Source organism: Vidua macroura, chromosome 14 (assembly GCF_024509145.1).
Source record: "Vidua macroura isolate BioBank_ID:100142 chromosome 14, ASM2450914v1, whole genome shotgun sequence".
Lineage (NCBI taxonomy): Eukaryota > Metazoa > Chordata > Aves > Passeriformes > Viduidae > Vidua > Vidua macroura.
Genome location: NC_071584.1, coordinates 650400 through 668270, shown reverse-complemented (window position 1 = coordinate 668270; position 17871 = coordinate 650400). Strand labels below are relative to the sequence as shown.

Sequence of the window (17871 nt, the reverse complement as noted above, 5' to 3'; positions counted from 1 at the left end):
TGGCCGCCTGCAGATGAGCGAGACGCCGGGACTGAAGCTGCGTTTGCATCCTCGACAGGCACATGTGAGCAATGTGCCTTTAAGACTAGCAGGAGAGCAGTAGTATCTCCCTCCCTCCTGTTAATTGTAGCATGTTTTCAGCCATGCTTCCCAGTCACATTCGCGGGCTCTGAGAGGGAGCAGCGCTGCCGCTCGCCGAGTGGGTGCCCGCGGGTGATGGGGCAGCGCCCGGGACCGCAGAGCCCCGTGCCACGAGCAGGAGCCCGGCGCGCCTGACTTGGGGTCACGCTGCTGGGCTCGCCGCACCACCTGCGCTCCTCTCGTGTCCCTCACCTCCTCGCCCGCCCGGCCGTGGCCTCCAGCCGCGGGGTCGGACCTCTGGCCGCCCCACCCTTGCCGGGGCTCCGGCGTGAGCCACAAGCGGTGCTCTGCTGGAGCCTGGGGATCTGCAGCGGGTGATGCAGTGGGAACCGTGTGGTGCCTGCCTGGGGATGCGGTGGGAATGCTTGGCTCCCTGAGCACAAAGTGACTGCAACTAGCACGAGCTTGGGACTACTTCTCGGAAGATGCCCTGCGTGTCTCCAGTCATTCCTCTCCGGCCTCACCGCAGAATATTTGGAGTTGCTAGCTTTCTTCTGCCGAGGGGGGACGAAGGCAGAGGCCTCCAGAGGGTTAAGAGCATCTGCTTTTACGCCAAGTGTTTAAGCAGGAAATAATCTGCAGAGATACATGTGCAGCAATTCAACTGCTGCTGCTCTCTCAGGCTGCTGCTGCAGTTCGGTGTGTGAGAGGAGCCGTGCTGCTCACAGAAGATGCTTTCTTGGTGTGTCCGAATCTCCAGGCATGGCAGCAGAGCCCCGGCTGTCTGAGCTGGGGTAAATGTCTCCATCCAAGAGGAATTATGTTGATTTGCTGGCTCTGTCGGCTCACGGAGGTAGGTGCTCTAGCCTGTGCAATATGCCATGATCTATTGCGAGGGGATACGGTCCTCTCCTCAGTACGGGGTATAAAATTTTTAAATTTTTTCCATGGGAACGGGACTTAATTTGCAATCTATAATGCCAGACAGAAAATATGTGTGTGATTTCTTTGTGTGCAGCAGGGAGGAGAGGGCAAAGGATACCCGAATGATACATTTTCTGATTGGCAATAAAGTTGTTGCGCTTAATTGAAACAAACTGCCCTCTGTCTTGGCGAAATGCACCTGGGAGCTTTTACTTCTTCCTGCTGTATGACCTTTCGGTGAGGCTGGCTGCGGTATGCTGGGTTATGCTTTGGTTCAGAAACTGAGACACAGTGCACTCTACAGGTCCCTTCATTCTGCTCCTGTGGGCATGGGGAGGACAGAGGGCACCCACACAGAGAGGGAAAATGCTGCTGACAGGGAGCTGGTGTTTTTTTGAGGAGTGAAATTACACTAAGAGGAAGAAAAAAGGTGATCTTCTCTGAGGAAGAGGGAATGTTGAAGTCCTTAAGGGTTGATCTTGATGTTCGGAAGTAGAGAAGGAAATTTATTTTAGAAGCAGCAATGTGTGAGTCTGGGATTTGTGTTTTGCTTTCCCAGCCCTGTGGAGAGGAATTTTGTTCAACTCTAACTACTTTACCATCCAGAATCTTTGCTTGAGGATTTTTTGCACCAGTACCCGGGAGAAAAAAAAAATCTGTCAGTGCCACCAAATTTACTTAGGCTTGTTTTGAAAGTTGCCTTCTTGAGAAATCCCTAACAAAATCAACAGCAGCTGATACTGTTTCCTTCCCACCATCAAGGCACGCTCTTTTTGGTTTGTCTTGAGACCTCCAGTGGGAGTTTTATTCTGTAAAGATCAAGCTGAAATGAAAGTTTCCAGTTTTCTGGAAAAGCGGAGTGTTGGGCATTGGATACTCTTTGATTCTGTTGGCCTGGTTGACCCACAAATGTAGGTTTGCCTGTTGGCTCCTGAGTGCAGACCCTGCCAAGGAAGCCTGGCTGTGCAGAAGAGGAAGGTGCTGCCTAGATTATGCACCTGCATCACGTGTAGAGTGGTTTGCGTTTGTTTCTGGCATTGCAGAGCTATTGATACAGCACAGCCAGCAGTGCCATTGCTGTGTAACAGTTTCTGAAGTGTTTCTGTGGCACCCAGGCAGAACAAATGTGTCATTCATGACTGCACTCTTCAGAAAAAAGAGCAGCACTGTCATCTGCACTGTAAATCTCTTTAGCCACTTTTGTTTTCTTTGCTCAGGTAGCAACAGATTCTTAACTGGAATGTGTTGCTACCTGAGCATTTTTGTCAGAGAATTTGTAATTGCCGCCTCAGTTTCCCCAGGACTGCTGTGCTGTTTTTGACTCAGCACTGACATAACTCATAAGGAAGTCTGGAGTAGAATCCCCCCCCACTTTTTTTTTTTTTTTTTTTCTTTCTTTCTTTCTGTAATTTGGGCCCAAATGCAGTCAAGAACTTGTTCCCTTCTCTTTTTGCTAGAACAGGACACTTGTGTGTCCTCCTCTGAGATCCCGTAGGGAAGACCTCTTCTGCTCTGCAAGACCTCTGTGTAGGAGGTGCAGAAGCACACAAAGAAATCTGGTGGATTTGTTGTTGTGCATGAATCAAGAAGCCACAATCCCTGCCAGGGATGGAGGCTGTGATGATACCTGGGAAGCAGCTGCTCTCTCTGTTCCGAGAAAGAGGATCCCTTCTTACCCACACACTAGGTGATATCCAGTGCTCCATAGCAACTCTTATTTCTCCCACAAAGAGGAGAAAAATCTTCTGGCTTTCCTCAGAGTAGTGAAAACACAAATGTACAAATGTTCAGCGAAATCTCTCCAGAACTGGTATAAGGTCATCTGAATGATTTCTTTCTAGAACAGCACTTATAAAACGTGGTGGGCATTAAGTAACACCATTGTCTGTGCAGGAAACATTTGAAAAGAATATGTATTAGTCATCCCATTTACTGCTGTTTGCACACAGACAGAATGGTGATTAGAACTGGCTGAATCAAAGCAAAATGGTTCTTAAACAAGATTGGGCGCAATTCAGTATTGGATCGGGCGCTTGCTGGCCAGCAACTATTTTGGTCATCTTTGTGCCTCTATTCCAGCAAGTGTCTTTTCAAAGGGTCCTTCTACAAGAACAGCAAAATATTGGGGTGTATTTCCATGTGTTATGTTCTGAAGAAGTGGATGGGAATATCTTCCTTACAGCCTTACTTGTATCTGCTCAGGAAATCAGACCAATGTATTTGAACCACTGATTATTGCTGAGCAGCCTTTCTGCTCTGCACTGAAGTTCTGCATTAAACTCTAACTATGTGGAAGTTGAGAGTTAATAATGGTAATTAAAAAAAAATTAGTTTATTAGATGGGGACTGGCCAGCATTTTGTGTCACACACACTGTACTGATCACCTTTTCCTGCCTGGCAGTCACATTCTGCCCATCCTGGAGACAGAGGGCAGAGACTCCCCCTGTGTCCCTCTGCAAAAAGGGGCCAAATTTGATGTTCTTGTGGGCCCAATGCTCACCTGGCAGCAGAGATGCTGGGATCTCTGCAGGTTTGCCCTTTTGGAGAAAATGCCTGCTCTTTTCCATTAGGTCCTGTGCCTGCCCAGCCAAGCTGGAATAGCTGGGGAGTCACGTGCTGCTGCTCAGTCACAGGTGGTGAGGAGATGGGTAACAGACAGGCCAAAGAAATAACTATTTGCTAGGGAGCGATTCCCCTGGTTTCTGTGGGGATTTAAACAAAGGCCTGTCTTTAGGTACCTGCACTCTTTCAGCAACCATTCCATTTTTATGGTTTGTATGCTGCTTGCAAGCCAGCTACAGGTGAGTAAAGCCTGTGGTCCAGAAACTGTTGAGTTGGACATAAAACTGTTCCTTTCTGAGAGCGCCTGGAGTGTCTTTAAGAGACTGCATTTGAATTCTGTATGGCTTTGTACCACTTATAAAATGCATTCATGGTAGGTGGTGGCATCAGTCTCCTCTTAGAGAATGCAGATATTTATATTATGCAAAAGGTTTTCTCACTTTGCTAGATTCAGAAGATGACTGGAGATACCATTCTTGTTAGATAAAAAACTGAGTCTGACTTTAGAGGTGAATTCAAAGAGCAATTTCTATTTAATATATATAGCAACAAATAGGAACAAAGCTGCTTAAGGAGTACTTTAATGATGAATCATTATATTGCTCTCACCAGTCTGATAGGCAATAAAAGTAAAAATGGAGTGCTAGGATGTAGTTGCTTAAAAAATGTACAGAAAGGAATCTGTATTGTTGAGTGGGTTCTACAACACATCAAAGAAATGTTTTGAGGTGCAAAATTATCAAGTGTCTTTCCACCCCAAAGATGAGGCAGCTGCTATCTATTGTTTATTGTTCCAGAAGGTCATTTTCTTTGGTTGTGACTAACCAAATTTAATAGTTTATAGCTTTTAAAAAAAAAAATCCTGATTCCCCCCACCCCCGGATCAGGACAGATGCTGTCATAATGCTTCTTCAATGCTATAATTTTTATTACCAATCCTAATTAAATGCTCTAACTTCTGAAAATCAGATTAATTTGAACTGTCAGCCCAGTGTAAATGCTGCTATCATCAGAGATCATAAAATGTTCAAGGCACCATAATTCTACTACATAGCTGCAGTGGCAAGTGTCCAAGGATATGACTACCTTTGTTCAGCTGACATGGACTGAAATGTGAGCACTTCTGAGCAGTGCAGCATGAATAGAAAGGATACATTCCTCAGCTGTTGAATTGCACATTCTAGCCATAAATCAACAAACATTAGAGAAATGGCATCACCCCCCCATCACTGTAATACTCCTCCCATGCTATAAATATTGTATGAATTCTGCACAATTGAAAAAGGGGAAAACAGAGGTGGGAGGTTGTTGCACAGCAAAGCTGCATTCAGTGGTGAGCCAGGACATGATACAGATCAGCCCCACGGCCAGCCAAGACTTTTCCATCCTTGGGCCACAGTCCATGAATTCAAGTTGCACAGTAACTACTTCAGCTAATTTGCTCTACAGCCAGGACACGCTCTAATCATCACTTTGGTCTTCTGGACAGCAGGACACATTCTGGTTCCTTTATGACCAATTAGTTCCTTTATTACCAATTTCTGTATTTTGATTTTTTTTTCCCTCCACAGATAACAAGTAATAAATTCTGATTCCAGCTCAAGCAGTAGCAAAGTTGGTCTTCCTGCTCTGTCCCAGGCTTATTTGTTAGGTGTGACAGTATGGAAGATCTCACTGGTCATTACAGATATAATTACCTGGCTCTGACAGGCAGAATCGGACACTGCAAGCACTGGTGTTGAAGCTTCATGTTTAGATTTTCTTTGCAGGAGAGAAAAAAAGCACTCTGAGGGGACCATTACCCTTGTCTACAGCAAGATGAGCTGAATTGCAGGCTAGAAAAGCCCAGTCCTCTCGAGCCCCCTGGGTGGAGCCGGTGTGCCTGGCTCAGGGCTGGGTGTGGGGGTGGTGTTGGCAGCACCGGGTGAAATGAACCCCACCACCACAGCAGCTGTTCTCAGTCCACGTTCAGCAAACCACCAGCCCCCCCTGGGATGCTCCAGGCTCCTTTGAAGGGTTTAGTGGAGGATTTGACCCCGCAGGTTTAACTCTGCCTTGCTGAATTGAGTGATTTTTGTCAGTCCCTGTGATGGAGTGGGGCTGTGAAGCATGTGCTGCTGTTTGGTCCTGAGCATCCCAAGAGCAGGTGCTGTTATGTTTCTACTCACTGGGAGCAAATATTGCTACTTGGTTCTATAAACCACCTCTTTGATTGGCACTGCTGGTCATGCTTCCCCCCTCCTGTTCAGTAGCAGTTTTATCTACCAGACTTGTATGTTCCAGGCTTCGTGGTGAAACCAAAGTGGCAAAATCAGTGTCAGTTACAGACTGATTTGGATAGTACGTGCTTGTGTCAGTGGGCGTTGTGAATCTTCTGCTCCTTCCCACTTCCCAACACCTTGATTGTATGCAGGCAGTTGCTGCTGCAGAGAGAAGACCAGCAGAGTGGGATTTGTGCCATGAAGAATTTTATGTTTGAGATTTACCCAGCAGGCTTGTTTCAGCCAAAATGTGGAATTTTGAGTGTGTTTTCATGCCAAGAGTTGCAGCATTTGACCACAATTTTTCTTTTTCAGTATATGTGACATTCAGGAAGTTCTGGGCAGACATATATGATTTTAGAACAGCTATTGCTTGCAAAGGAAAAAAATAATAAAATGCAGAAGCATATTAATTATCCACACTTTAATACATACAGTGGTTTGCACACAGTTATTGTGGACATTGTTATGTGGAAGACTGTAATATTAATGTTTCTAATGGGGGCTATTGTACATCTACTGAAACTCTTGCAGTTATGGATCAAATCTAATATATGCTCCCTTTGAAAAAGCCTATTTTTTTATATTTTATGGTACCCAGCGCTATGTACTCAGCTTACAACAATAAAATAGCTGAATGCTGGAATAAATATACCAAACAACTCTCTTGTCTTGATAACTTAACTGCTTTTAAATGCTAATCATCTCATTCTCTATTTTCTAAACCTGTGTGCAAATATAAAACCTCATGTAAATAAGCAGGTCTGAGTACTGTAGTGTGAATATGGCAAATATTCTCTTGCAGTCCTCAGTTCAGCAATGCATGCGTGATCCTTGGAATCATCCTGATGACACAGGCTATAAAAAATTTCACCCAGCAACTTCTTCCTCCCTTTCAGTAGAATATTTAGGCTTATTTAAAGAGTGCAGATAACTGAATCTCAAAGGTATCCTCAGGGTAGTTGTTTTGGTGAGTAATTATTTCTGGTGATTTATAAATAATAAATCAAATCTGTTTATTTTCTTGTTCCATAAGTTGAATCATCTTTGTCCTTTGTCTGCTTAATTAAGGAGCCTGCTGGTAATGCAAATCATTTCCCATGATGTAGACAAATCATTATTCAGCCTTCTTTTTGCTAAAGAGATCATGTAATTTAAACCCTTTCCACACAATCTGTTTTCAGGCACTTAAATTCTATGCATTTCTCCGTGGTTTTCAGCATCTTTTTTAGCTGTGGACATTAGAGATGGTTTCTCTGGGACAGCAGAATGCCAGATTTTACTAATATTCTCACTTGCACCATACACAAAAACAAATATGACATTTCTAACCTTGCCTCTCTTCAAACATCTAAAAGTGTCATTAGATCTTGTAGCTCCAACATGGCCCTGGGACCTTGTGTTCTATTATCTGCTCTGACTCCCATATGTATTTTCAATTCTCCAACTTTCAACGTAACAGTTCCCCCTTCTGTAAGAGGAATAGATTCTTCCCCACTGAATTCTTTGATCCTAGACAAGCAGACTTGTGTTTTGCTCTGTTACAGTGTCTGATCTCTGATAGAGCAGGGCACGTGGAGAGGACTGAGTTGTTTGACTGTGCTTGTCTAAGTTTGGCAATATTCATCACTTAAGCCAGTTCTGAGTTGCATTGGGCTGTGAAAGTTGTCTCTGTAGGCCCAGTTAAAAGCATTTCCATTCACTGATGGTTCTTCATTAAAATTACATCTTGTCAATTATCAGTGATCTTTAAAGCGTGCTGTAGTAATTTCAGGTAATGATATTCTTACAGTCAGTGTGTGGTGTGTCACTGAGCTGTTTGCAAAAAAACAAGTTTGCAGTGCTGGCACAGCTGCTAGTCCTTCCTCCCTCCTTTATTAAATAGATTAAAAAATTTCAGGATTATTCAAAAGGCTGATAGAGGTTCCCATCACATGCAGGTTCAGGAGGCCCTGCAGTCACAAGGATTTCTGTTGCTTTCAGGTTCAGCCTCCTCGTGGTCACTGGGTGATGTTTATCCAGGAAACACTGAATAGGTTGCTGTTGAGGTATTCATAAAATCCATGACAAAGATAAAGCAAATTACAAAACTGGTTTTTGAGCACTCTTGTATTCTTGTTTTGCCATGCTTTTCATTGGTTCTAAGGTTTCTGCTGGTGTTTTTTTTTTTTTTTGTTTCTTCATTTGTTTGTTTGTTTATTTGTTTTCCTTAGGAGTTCAGTCTAGCAATTGCTCTGTGATTCTGATTTGGGTCTCATGTCCAGGTGACCACTTACAATTGATTTCCTATCCCCTCAGTGCTCAGCCTGGTATTTATTATTTATTTAGCACCCCTTGACCTCATCCCTGAGATGCTATAATTCCACCTTGATTACTTCTTCCTCTCTCTTTTTGCCACCTTCATTTTTTTCCACAGTTTTTTCTTAAGCAGTCCATTTCTTTCCTTGACACTAACAATTACTGACAGCCTGGTATCCTGTCTCCAACAGTGGCAAATAGCAGATGCTTAGAGAATAATGTAAAAAGCAGGGTGAGAATATACTAATCCTAATATATCCTGGCAGCAGTGATCAATGTCACGTCTGCCTGACTGTTGTGAACGTGTTAAGCACAGCCCAGTTAAGCACAGCCCAGTGGGGGCTATGCCAAACACCATGTGGGTGAGGAAAGGACAATTTTACAAGATGGCAAATTTTTGTGTGTAGCTGCCTCTTTCCAAAAGTGCTGGCCTTTCCTCGTGCCACTGCTTCGCTTAGCTTAGCATAGACAGCCACACACTTATTTCTGAGCCAGTCCTGAGGTTTATTCACAGGACTCCTTGTACCTGATCGAGTAGGAGCTTGTGTTCTCTCCCTTCTGTCTCCTTGAGATGGTTGCAGTGTGGCAAGCTGAAGGGAAAAGTCCTTGTGTTTGGTTATCAGCCCTTTTATGATTGTGCTGCTTGACAGATTCCTGTGGCGTTCAAGCTCTGACTGGTTGCAATAAAATCTGATAAGTGTGATGCTGAAAATCTATGAAAATCATGGCCACATAGGGAAGGGAGAGGCCCAAAGCAGTAGGAGAAGTTATGTGGAATGTTTGGGGGGCTTTTTTCTCTACATATTCATGGTTGCTTTGGGGTTCATTCTTTATTTACAGATTGTTTTCTCCAGTATTCCTTCAAATCTGAAACAAGGTCTGAACTGTGTGAAGGAGGTAGAAAAATGCACTTCAATTTTATAAATGCTAGGTTTGAAGTTGCATTTAAAAATACCTCTGTTAGTATGTAGAACATATTATCCAGGGTACTGAGTAGCTAAGTAAGATGAGTGATGCTGCAGGTGTTAGACCTTTAGCTCCTAGTCCTTCATCTGATACTTCCTCTGTTACCATCACTGCTCCACAATACCACTTAAATTTATGAAGAAGGTAAAGAAGAAGGACCAGCCTCTGCTTTAAAACCTCTATCTTGCTTTATATGTATTACTATATTCTAAAACCTTAAACTCAAATTTTTTTACCATGTGATATTATATATTTTTAATCAAACTACACACACATAATCTTAGTTCTATAATTCAATTTTGGAAGCTTTCTCCATGGCTTCAGGTCAAATGTTGTGTTCTCTTGGGGATCAGTGTCTGTCAGCACAGAAAGTCTAAAATTCTCAGCAACCAGGGTTCCAACACTCCAGCATGCAACACCATAGTTTGACTTATCCTCACCTGATGGCCAGCTGATAAAATTATTTTCAGAGTCTTATTTTCTTCACATATTTTCTTTTCTGGTTTTTACTTTGTATGTTATCCACAAAATTTTTTGAGTCCTTGAAGCTTCTTTAGGATGACATGTGAAGGACCAAAAAGGGAAGACAGGAACACTTTGTTGACATGACTGATCATCAGCACCCAGCTCTTCACTGTTGGACCTCACCAGTAAGGAAAAGGTTCTTCTGTTCATGGAGGTGAGTCCATAAGTGCCTACAGCTGGAACTGCTCCAGCGCTTGCCGTGTGACTGTTGAATAAGACTGGGCACCGCTCTTCCTGTCTATTTTCTCCCCTCTCCTTGCAGAGGCAGAGGAGTGCTTCCAGTGAGCCGTGCCAAGTGATGCCTGCAGTGGCTGTAGAGGATGTTCAGAACAGGGTGAGGCACACGGTGTGCCTTTCCCAGACAGAGGTTTCCAACTTTGTGCAAAGCTGTGCGTGCCAGGGCTCAGGAGTGTGCGCGTTTGCAAATTATCTCATTAGAAACTCAGGGCAGAAAGGCACGGAGCTTCTTTGCTGCCACAGGGAACTCGGGGTGGAAATATGCCTCCTGATACATGTTTTAGATCTGTATAAATCATTTGTACGTATGGCTCACTCCATTTAGCTGGTGACACTGTTATTTAGGAGTGATACAGAACAGTCACAAAGTAATAAGGACTGCCTGAGAAGAAAATATGTGCTAAAGCTCTTAGGTGTAATGCTAATTTAAATAAAACATGGGCTATGTTGGGGCTGAAGAATATTTCTTCTAGAAATCCTAATAAATATTTAAGCCATGAATGCTTAAAAGGTGGTGGGTTTTTTTTTTTTTGTTTGTTTGTTTTTGGTTGGTTTTTTTTTTTTTTCCCCAAATGAAGCTGCCATGATTATTTAAGAATGTTTTAGACTCCTTTTTAGGATGAGTGGATTAATTTTGTTCTTAAAAGAATGTTTTATTGGTATCTTAACAGTAAGGACACCTGTGCTCATCTAATGTATGCAAATGCAGCCCAGCAGCCTATACCCTAAACAGGATGGAAAGCACAGAGAAGGACTGCTCATCGTGCTGCCAAGTCAGACCATGCCTCAAGTTAGGCTGATGAGCAAGGGCATATTAAGTAGATATTACTTTAATGATTGTTAATGCAGACAGGGTGCATAGAAAAAGAATGTGAGTCTTTGTAAAAGCTGAATAAAAAGAAATATTGCAAAAAGAAATCTCCAAATTCTCCATTAAGCCAAATTATAAATATGCTAAAGGTAATAGCCATTTTACCTGGGAGGTGTTTATTTTCCCTACTCTTTATTTCTCTGGAGGTTATTCACTGTAGGGGCATGCTGTAACATCCTTTGCTGAATTGATAACCTTGTGCTCCTTGCAAACAAAATTTGGTTAAATGGGAGTTATTATTGCTATCTCACAGTGCAGATGCTTTCTAGTTGTGGTGTAAAAATTAGAAAAACAAGTCTTACTGTCTTGAAGTACTCATTTGTACATATTAAAAGATAGGTGTGCATTTTTTAATGTGGGATGATTAGAATTTGGGTTGGAGCATGGTTATAAGAGGTCATTATGCTGACGTAGAGGACCCCTCCTGGTGCAGGAAGCACCTGTGCAGCTGCAGTGAGAGCTGCAGGTTGTGCCCTGGGTGGGGGAGATGGCCAGAGCCCCAGGCAAGGGGCTGGGAACCAGCACGGACACTTCACTTGACAAAGGGCAAGGGGACGCTGCTGCTGGCTGGGGGTGGCCGGGCACTCTGAGACTCTGCAGAAGCTGGTGAACAGCAGCAAGACCCCTGACTCAGCGTCACTTTGGAATGGGAGCTCGGTGTGAGGGCATAAAAGCCCGGGGATTCCTTTGTTGGGGTCCCTCCCTGGAGGCACCAGTTCCAGCTGTTATCGTATCCTGCACCACGATTAAATGATTTAAAAGAACCAGTATTTAGGACTCTTTTATGGGACACCTGGGGTCAGTCTGAAACAGAGATTTTTAGAGTTAGGTTAACCAAATGAATTAAGCATTTATAATTTAGCTTGTAGAGTTATGTGTTGAATTTTCAACCTTTTACTTAAGAAACCTCTGCCTGGTACAAAGGGCAAAGGAAAATGCAAATTTCTGAAGCTTCTTGCATAAAGAACAATACCAGAAGAGGCAAAGAACCCAGATAAAGAAGCTCCTCTGTCTCCAAGCCCATCAAGACTGACAGACGTACTCAGATAACACCAAAGGACCAAAAGCGCACGCGCAGAGAGGAAAAGTTCAAAAGTTCAGTCATGAGGAAGACCAAAATCTTCAGCCTCAGGACCACAGAGAGACCCCCGTACGACCACCACAGCAAACCACGCGTGCCCAGAAGGGCGTGGACCCATTTAGCATGAGAGGCGAGGACAGGCGGGGCCAGGGGTTGAATGTGCATGAAAAAGTTGTGCAGTGTATTGCATATGGAACAGCTTTGGGAATAAAGGTGTGGGTGAGACTGAGGCTCGGGGCACAAGTTTTGGAGAGCTATCTCACCTGTGCCGGGCGCTGACATACAGACCCACTGCATAACTACCCCAGGTTGTGGAGTCTATTGATTTATTCCGTGTATCGCTTCAAATCCAGTGAGGGAAACCTGTATGCGGGGTGCTCGGGGAGACAAGCAGGGACCCGGTGGATGACTGCAGCTGCCACTGCTAAGGGGCTTTGGTCGGTCTGGGGTGATGCCAGTGTGACCCTAGAAGTGGCATATGAAGGGTCAGACAGACTCTGACTTCATCAGGCCATGGGAGAACTTGATGAAATCCTCAGCCTGAGGAATGGTATTTTTTTTCAAAGGGAGATGAAATTCTTTAATCTGTGGTGAGCCCTGAAAGTAATAGGTGCTATTAACTGGAGATTTAAACTTTGTCCCTGTCTGCTGCTGGCTGCAGATTTTATGATAGTTCTCTTTTTATTTCTCCAATTTGTGTTGTATGGTTTGTGTTGCTTTAGTCTGTCAAAGTAGGCTGGAGAGGTTTGGACTTCCAAGTAATTTTCTGAAGAGTTGCAACGGATAAGGTATGGCTTCCCCCCGACTCTTTCATCGGTGGCAGGGCAAATATTATGTCTGCCTGCAGCACTTGAGTGAAATCTCCTGTGGGTTGGGAAACAGAAGGTGTGAATCCTGTGTTAATGATGCTAATTTGGGAGGAGAGATAGCCAGGAGGGCACGCTGTCTCCCTCCTGCTGAAGCAATAAGCACCGTGTGCTTGCAGGGGTCTATTTTGTTGTGGTTTGGGCTGCCTGGGCTCATGTCACTCCTTTTCTCTCTGTCCTCACAGCTCAGAAAGCACGGTTTTAAAATTCAGTTTTTTAAAATGCATCGTAGAAGAAGATGACTTACAGTGATCGTTTTATTGTTCTGCCACGTAAACCACAGAATTGTTTAGGCCAGAAAAGACCTCCAAGATCATAAAGGCCGATCTTCGATCGCCACCTTGTCAACTAGACCAATGAACTAAGTGCCAAGTCCAGTCATTTCCTGAACACCTTCAGGGATGGTGACTCCACCACCTCCCTGGGCAGCCCCTTCCAACAACCCCTTCTGTGAAGAAATTCTTCCTGATGTCCAACTGGAACGTCTGCCGACGCAGCCTGAGACCACTTCCTCTTGTCCTGTTGCTGGTTGCCTGGAAGAAGAGGCTGACCTTCAGCTGGCTGCAGCTTCCAGGGAGTGGTAGAGAGTGAGAAGGTCACCCCGAGTCTCCTTTTGTCCAGACCAACCCAGCTCCCTCAGCTGCTCCTCATCAGATTTGTGTTCCAGACCCTTCCCCAGCTCCGTTCCCTTCTCTGGCCATGCTCCAGCCCCTCAGTGTCTTTCTTGTCGTGAGGGGCCCGGAGCTGGACACAGGATTTGAGGAGTGGCCTCGCCAGTGCCCAGCCAGGGGACAGTCACTGTCCTGGTCCTGCTGGCCACGCCATGGCTGGGACAGGCCAGGTGCCATTGGCCTCTTGCCCACCTGGGCACACCTGGCTCCTGTTGAGCTGCTGTTGAGCAGCACCCCCAGGGCCTTTCCCACCAGGCACTTTCCAGCCCCTCTGCCCCAGCCTGGAGCTGCAGGGGGTTGTTGTGACCCAAGGCAGGACCTGGCTGCCCTTCACACAACTGGCCTCAGCCCATGGACCCAGCCTGTGCAGATCCCTCTGCAGAGCCTTCCTCCCAGACTGGTGGCATCTGCCTGGGGTGGCCTCGATGCCCTCGTTCAGGTCGTCAGTGAAGCTGGCCCCAATGCTGAGCCCTGGGGAACACCACGAGTGACTGGCTGCCAGCTGAAGGATGCATGTGGGCAGCAGGGTGAGAGGCAATTTTGCTGTTGTCCCAGGCAATGGGAAGGTGCCAGAACACAGATAAGCAGACTGAGGGAATTCCTATTTTTCCTAAGTGGAATCATACATTTTGGACTTATTTTCTAACCAGATATTTTTAAACCTATCCAAACTTTAGGGCGTTGTTTTTACAGTGGACTGCTTAACGTTGCCATTCTTCCTGAGGGTACAAAGTCTTTAACTCCCTAGGTTTTATTAAATTTCCAAATAAAATCTCTACAAGTATTTTCATTTTTAAAAAATATCACTATTTTTTACAAAATATTAGGAAAGCTCGTATTTCACTAATCAATACAAAGTTCAGCATTGACACCTGACTCGTGTAGTGACTTGCAGAACAATGTAAAATGACTGCATTAATCTCACAGGGTGTTTACTGCTTCCACAGTACTGACATTTGGTAGGGGAAAAAGAAAGACCTGTGTCTCATGCTTTGCAGCCAAGCTCATTCTGGTCTTGGGGATTCTCTGTATTTCCTTCAGGTCTGCTGCCTGTTGGATGGCACGTGGGCACGTGCTTGGCTGAATGAACTTTCCTGAGTGAAACCAGTGAGGTCCATCACAAGCATGCCTTGGCTGTGGCACAGGCACACATAAAATGGCATGATGGAAAACTGAGCTGGTGTTTGTGCCTGTTTCGTGTTTCTGGATTTCATTTTCCTGAGCTCCCCCTCACAGGGATGAAGCCAAAACAAATGACATCACCTGCCTGTAAGACAAACAAATACTTACATTTTTGTGGAATGCTTTCAAAGGATCTCTTTTTAAAACTTTTTAAAACTTTATGAGCTTGTAGCTTTAATGGTCTGTCTTCTGACTGTTAGCTGTGGTTGGAGAAAGAACTAACTCCAGACTCTAAATGAAAGACTCTCAGTATATCTGTCATAAACAAGCAGAGCAACAATCCCCAGTCTCTTCTTAGTCTCTAAGAAGTGATGCTCTACAGCTGCATTAGTGTTTTATTGTATATTCTATGTCCTGGGCCATTACAGAAGGTAATTTTGATCAGGAAATGACTACCAGCCACATCAGTGCCCCAAGCAATGATGAATTCCCAACTCTTTACAGAATTTGCAAGTGAGTTTGCCATGTTGTCTGACATTGATGCAGAACACTGCATCTCCCAGAGATGAGGAAAAAGCTCACTGGAAACACTTTGTGAATAATAATTATAAAGCTATATTCACCTCTGATTTCTTTTTGAGATTTCTGTGAGAAAAGTGGACACTGAGATAGAATTTTCTCTTTTGCTCTGTGTCGCTCAGGGACTTTTTTTGCTTCTGGCTGATTGAGGAAAAATGAGAAAATGCTGAAATTGAATACTAGACTTCCTAATAGTATGAAAAGCATCCTAAGGGGCTTGGATGTATGTCGTAATGGCAGTAGTTTCTTGGGTGATTGGTAGCTATGAGGTCAAACTTGAAAGTCTTGATATAATTTTCTAAGATAGTTCAGTTTTGTCAGGATGACAGATTTTTGATTGGAGATGAAATATAAGGAATGAGGGGTTTATTTTGTAAAGATGATAGGAACAGGTAGCTCTTTTTGTACAACAGACCCTGTTATCTTTTTCTTGTTTTGCACAAATGTGGATGCTGACTCTGGAAAAGATGAAGATCCAAGGACAAAATATTGCCTGGAGCAGTCGATGTCATCTTTTATAATAGCTGTGCTGCACTGCTATATAAAAATGCTTTGTAATGGCAATGTTGGGGCACATGTAATTCTGGAGATGTATTCAGCTTTTAGTGTCTTCTAAGGCAAAATTGCCTGTTAACAATTGCTTCACTATCAGGAAAGCTTTTGAGAGTACTCTATGTTTACAGGCTCAGTAATCTGTTTTCTGGAGTTTGGGGCAGTTACTGCTCAGAGTAGAGTTCTGCAGAGGCAAAGGGTTGATTTTTGGGATGGTGTAGTTAATTTCTGTGTGGTCTCTTGGGCTTGACATAGAATATAACAACTCTAGATTAAACATTTTCCCAAGTGAATGACTTTTATGTGGATGGTGATTGCAAGCAAACAGGGAAGGATATTAAAAAGAGAAGTTTTATAAGCATATTGTGAATAAAAACTATGTAATATTTACATAGCAGCTACATCCTGTTAAATGCCTTTGAACATCATGTAACAACATCTCTCTAAATGCCAATTACTGTTTCACTGGAACTGCAGTGGTCGACATGGACTCTGAGTCTCAAACTGCTGGGAGGTTCCTTAAATGAAGACACTGGGTCTTTCAGAATAAATATTTTACTGCTCAGGTTTACACCAAGTGATTATCAACAGCACTGAATAAATGTGTGAGGTCCCAGAGGCTGTGTGCAGTATCACACCCAGGAAAGGTCCCTGGCAGCTGTGAAAACTCTGCTGGCAATCAGCAAGGGTTACATCCTCAGGAGCCACAGTCTCCTACGCATTATGGGAAGAAGAGGAAGGAAAGGGAGATGCTGACCCTCAGTGCAGGAACTTCTCAAGCTTGCAGCTGATTATCTGCCAGAACTGAACGGAGGAAAGCCTCCTTTGTCTCAAATTTACTGAAAATGTCCCTCAAAACAGCTTTAGGCCACGCTGCCCTTCATTCAAAAGAAAGGTGATAACTTTGTTTTCTGTCTTCTCATTGCACTCAGCGAAACACACAAATGCTGCCAGAATGCGAGTGGGTATCATGTTTTGAATGTGCAATAGTCTTTTTTTCAGAGAGGCTTTACTTTATGATTTAATTATTGTATGACAAGGGTTTGTTCGAAGAAGGCAATTTAATTGGATTTTCTATTTTACAGGCAGGATCTAAAGAATTACTGGAAGGTGTTTCTCATAATGTTTACAACTCTCCTTTTCTAACACATATTTACATGCATTTCATGGCTAACACAGATGAACATAGAGAAATAGTACATATTTATAGACTAAGCCTATCGTTTAAGGCAAAAAAGCAGGCCTTGCCTTTAGCTGAATATTTTCCTGCATAAGGACTCTGATTTTAAATAGTGTGGATAATGGTGTCTTTGCTATCCGAGGAGTGTATGGTTATGACTCATGGTGTCATAAATACTACGGCTATTACAGTGAGCATCCAAGTGAAATTACACAAAATTATATATTTGCCAGGGTTCTTTTCTCTAACGGCCAAACTTCAAAATAGAAAGCTTTATTATTCATTTTGATGCGTCTGAACTACTGAATGTTCTTGCTGGCCCACTAGACAGTTTAATAGGGCTCCTGAACATCATCAATAATTCATGCCTCTCTTAAACAGGCATGTGGTACTTGTTGTTCAACTATAATCTGAGTGTATTAAATTGTGAGCTGCTACAGGATGGTCGGGGATACACTCAGTGCCACGCCTGGACCTTATAGATGTGCAAAGTTCTTTGGATCTTGTGGAATTAAACTCCCTTTGTGGGGCTCCTAAACAGGGAGCTCTCCTCTTTGCCCTCCCCACAACTGTTGCTTTTCCTGAAAGGGAGGCAGCTGTTAGCCAAGGATGTAGTTAATGCCCTTCAGTGCCATTTGGATGATGTAAATAATGTAAATTATCCCCTGAATATGACTCTCAGAGCTGGCTGGACCAAAGATGGGGAAACTGGTGGTCCAGGTGGAGGGGTGGGGAGGAAGCCTAGGCTGGGGTCCATGAAGGTTCAGGTGGCATTAACAAAAATGAAAGTTAAACTGGCATGGATTGTTCCTGTTCAAAACAGAACTGAAAATCCAGTGATTACTGTAGGATGTGTTAGTTGATATTTATGAAGAAATCTAATGGGATGTGGGTTTTTTTTTTTTTTTTGAAGTATGTCTTTGACTTCATTGGTTTTTTTCTTGTATGTCACACACACTGTGACATCCCTTGTTGTGCTAAATATCATATCCAGATAGAAGGTTTTACAGTCAAAGGGGATGAGAAAGGCCAAGGTGAGTACAAGCAAGGCTGTCCCCAGGGGCCTGTCACCTTGCTATGCCTCAGAGAGGTCT

At 43.8% G+C, this 17871-nt stretch overlaps 1 protein-coding gene across 1 annotated transcript in view; it reads left to right on the top strand.

Annotated features, from left to right (window-relative positions):
• Positions 1 to 256: 256 nt before the first annotated feature.
• The window catches only part of HTR2C (5-hydroxytryptamine receptor 2C), a 215984-nt gene continuing 198369 nt past the window's right edge, over positions 257 to 17871 (top strand). Inside the window, exon 1 of the mRNA XM_053990331.1 lies at positions 257 to 934. The gene's annotated coding sequence lies outside the window, so the exon portion shown is untranslated. The remainder of the gene's footprint in view (positions 935 to 17871) is intronic.